Source organism: Sinocyclocheilus anshuiensis, unplaced genomic scaffold (assembly GCF_001515605.1).
Source record: "Sinocyclocheilus anshuiensis isolate Anshui unplaced genomic scaffold, SAMN03320099.WGS_v1.1 scaffold319, whole genome shotgun sequence".
NCBI classification, from domain to species: Eukaryota; Metazoa; Chordata; class Actinopteri; order Cypriniformes; family Cyprinidae; genus Sinocyclocheilus; species Sinocyclocheilus anshuiensis.
Genome location: NW_015552566.1, coordinates 1,865,402 through 1,869,512, shown reverse-complemented (window position 1 = coordinate 1,869,512; position 4,111 = coordinate 1,865,402). Strand labels below are relative to the sequence as shown.

Sequence of the window (4,111 nt, the reverse complement as noted above, 5' to 3'; positions counted from 1 at the left end):
CTTCTTATATTAAAAACAATCAAGCCCTGCTTATATTTAAAAAGTAACGCGAAAGTAACGCAAAAGTAATATAACGCATTACTTTCCATAAAAAGTAACTAAGTACCGTAATTAGTTATTTTTTTAGGGAGTAACGCAATATTGTAATGCATTACTTTTAAAAGTAACTTTCCCCAACACTGCTCCTTACTGCCGCACAGATGTTAGCATAGCTCCAGATCTTCCATCCATTTATTCATAAGCCCTCCCTCCCAGCTAGGAAGCCCAGCTTGTGATGTTCCAGAGAAGAAGGCACTTTTAAAAAGGTGGAATCCCACTTCCAACCCCTCTCTAGAGGATGGAGCCAGTCCTGCTTCTGATCCAGCAAATCCAGTATCATGAGACTAGGCTGTCCACAAAGATTTCTGTGTGAAGGTAAATTCAGTTGATAAAGAAATAGCTGGTGGCTTGTATGTTATTGTGCATCTAGCCGCACATGTCAAGTACACGGGCGCTGAGCAATACAAGCAGACAAAAATCCTGTGATCTGACTACTTAAGCTCAATTGAAAGCGTCTGACCAGCCTGCAGCTTTTATGTTTGTTTGAAGCACAAATGAGTTTCTCTATGTAGTTCTCAATGGTTTCAATGCAATTCCTCCAAGACTGGCTTCTGTTCTCTGGTTCGGTCGCAACCCCGAGTCTGTCAGAAATAACATGCGAATAAAAGTCTTTGACTTACAGGAACCATCTTGGCTCAGCTCATGAGGTTTAGCCAAGCAAAGAAGACGAATAAAAAGAGATTTTAATTAGCCCCTTTGGCAGAGTGCATCCTTGTCTCTGTCCATGACAGCTGCAGATAATGAGGTTGGCATGCCTTTTCAGGTTAGTTAATATCTGAAAAGTAGCCCATTTTAGAAGTGTTTGTTGAAATGAAATGCTGACCGTGCCTGGCCAGCCAGTTCAATGGCCAAAGCTCTCAAATGTCCATATATCCTCGAGAGTCGTGGAGCATTGAGGGACTTGTTCTTCATCAATCTTCAATGAGCTTACACAAGAAAACCTGCGATCACATAAGACGCCCCCTCTACAATCAAATCTGAAGGACTCTCATGCCTGAAGAGTGAACTAATAAGAATGATCTGAATGTAACAAAGCGAGCATGAGAAGTGCCGTACACTCTGTGCTTTATTAGACAGAAATGAGAAACAACACAGGCTGAATCCACATAGCCAATTAGCTGAGAAGTGCCATGTGCCGCCAACGTCTCAGAGAACAGAGCTGCACGCTCACACGCCAAATTATGTTGAATTATTAAATATGATTGACTTTAGATATTGAAATTAAGTGTGTGAAACATTCTCCAAGTTACATCTTCAGTATCTAGCAGTGGTATGGTGCTGGATTGGCTTCCTTTCAGCTTAACTTGGAATTTGAAATTGGTCAAACCCCACAGGAAGTTGAACTGGAGTCTATCTATGCATCTATCCATCCATCCATCCATCCATCCATTGTTTTTTCTATTGTTCAATCTATAGTTGAAATCTATCTGTCGTTCTATCTATTGTTTTATCTATCATTCTGTCATTCATTGTGTTGTTCTATTTATAATTGTTCGTTCTATCTATCATTCTATCATCATTCTATCCATTGTTTTATCCATTGTTCTATCCATTCTTCCATCCATCCATCCATCCATCGTTATTTCTATTGTTCAATCCATCTAGTTGAATAAAACGTGAATTGCAATGTCTATCTATCTATCTATCTGTCTGTCTGTCTGTCGTTCGTTCAGTCATTCTATCCATCATTCTATTGTTCCATCCATCCATCCTATTATTCCATGTATCGCTCGGTTGCTACATTTTGTATATTACGTTTAAAGTTTGTTAAGACAAGTGTTGCTTTTTAGTTAAAAAATTACATTATATTAATTTCTTTAAATTTCGATTTAGTTAAGCTTGTTATATATTACAGTAGTAGATAAGATGTATATCTTTTGCGTGGAGACATTGTCTGTGGCCAAATGTAAATGAAGTGTGCATAACCACTTTGACCACAATCTGATCGGTCAAGGCACAAATAACCGTAAATACCCGGTGGTGGGCCCTTGTGTCTTGGGTTTGTTGGTAAGCGCTACTAATATTTTCTTCAGCAAATCTACAATTGTAAATATGAAGTCTTTCTGTTCTCCATTAATCAGCTGTTTTTTGCTCCAATACACACATTGCCATTACAGTGACCTATTTTGAACAGTCTAGCACTCACATATGTGTCTGTCACTCTGTGAAGTGCAGAAAAATAGTCATTGAGAGGCCGATTTAAAAGCAGTGTGGTTCCTGAGGTTGTCTGGGTTACGGCTGCCATTGTTTCCTTCTTCCACTAAAAGCCGTTCCCTCCTACTTCACAACCGTGAATAACAGTAATGATGCAAAACCCCAGTAATTACATTAATGATTGGCTGTGACACAGGGTGCATGTCAGTGCAGATGGTTTAACAATGGAGCGTGATGTCAGTGGGTGGGAGAAAACATCAAGACTTTCATGCTTTCTCGTGTGCCGGAGGATTCGAGCATACACACGCGTTCGTGTTTGCTGATTTCCGCCGCGTTGTGCATTCTCATGCATTTTTCATTCCAAACTTCGCTCTTTTCTTATATATTCATGCAGGGATTTTTAAAATATGCTCGTATTCGAGTTAGAAAGTCTCTGCTCGGCAGTTTCCTTTCCGTTCAGCTGCGAATGAAGTTTGACATCCAGTTTAATATGTGAATCCTATCTCAATGAGCACATGTACTGCTCTAAAGTTCACTTTTCATTCCGTGTAATTGCCTCCCTGAAACACTTTTGTACGGATTGATCCACAGCTTGAAATAATCCATTGGATTTCAAATATCACCATGCGCCGTTATTTACAAAACAATCATACTGCCACAGTTGTTTACTTATTGTATGAAAAGGCTGCCTTTTGTAGTCTATCCTCATCTCAAATACAATGGAGCAGAAAAAAATCTGTTCAATTTTGTTGCCTACATACTGAGAGAGATGCATTCACGTCACTCGGTGCGGCGGCCAATGTGTAGATAATCTATCACTGTATTGTGAGCAGACAGACAGCGAGAGAGCGAGGCTGTGTTATTGGAGTCAGGGGGATGTGGCTGCTCTGGATTTTACTGAAAGCACATGAGTGCTCTGATGGACTGTCAGAGAGAGAAAGGGATGCTGGGATTCTGTCAAGATGTCTGGGAGTGTCTCCAGGCTCCCCGCCTCACCGTGTGACACATGCGGCCCCCAGAATCCTTCGCAAATCTCTCAGGACACAGTCCGCGGACTCGTGTCGCAGTTTCAACAACACTCTGCAGACGCGCTGTCAATGTAGCGCTGTAAGAAAGTACAACTTATAATGAGGAGCGCACTCCCCCTCCGGACAAAATGGTGCTTGTCACTGGAGACTTCCTGTTACTTTGGAGAACATATGCTCCCTTTTCATGGTGTGAAATTATACTGTTAGCTATATAGTGAGTGCAATTATTGGTTTGAAAATATAATGGTAAAATGAGCAAATGCACATTTTCAGACAAAGTTTATTGTTTTAGTCAAGTTTTGTTTTGCTAAATGCACTGTAAAAAATGCTTTTCTTACTTAGATTTTTTGTCTTGTTTCCAGCCAAAATATCTAAGACAAGTAAAAAATTATTGTCTTGTTTTCAGAAAAAAAACATGTCAAAATTAAGTGAATTTTTGCTTGAAACAAGCAAAATAATCTGCCATTGGGGTAAGCAAAATAATCTTGTTTTCTGTTTGAAATAAGATTATTTTGCTTACCACATTGGCAGATTATTTTGCTTGTTCTAAGAAAAAAATCACTTAACCCCAGGGACGCGGGAAGTAGGGGTGCTGAGGGGGCTGCAGCACCCCCTGTTTTCACATGGTTGCAAATGCAACGCCAAGTTTGTTCATTTAAATTTATTCAGTTTTAGCATTTAATAATTTATTTGTAATGATCTCTGAAATGTAAATTGTAAGTGGGCTATAATAAACCCATGTTTATCTTTATAAACATGATTCATTTTACTTGTGATGTTTTCTATATGGGATGATTAGCCTAATCCTCATGAACACGTGACGCTGGCGC

At 39.6% G+C, this 4,111-nt stretch overlaps 1 protein-coding gene across 1 annotated transcript in view; it reads left to right on the top strand.

Moving 5' to 3' along the window:
• LOC107664941 (seizure protein 6 homolog) overlaps positions 1–4,111 on the top strand; it is a 78,755-nt gene that overhangs the window by 13,074 nt on the left and 61,570 nt on the right. The gene's annotated exons all lie outside the window — the stretch shown is intronic.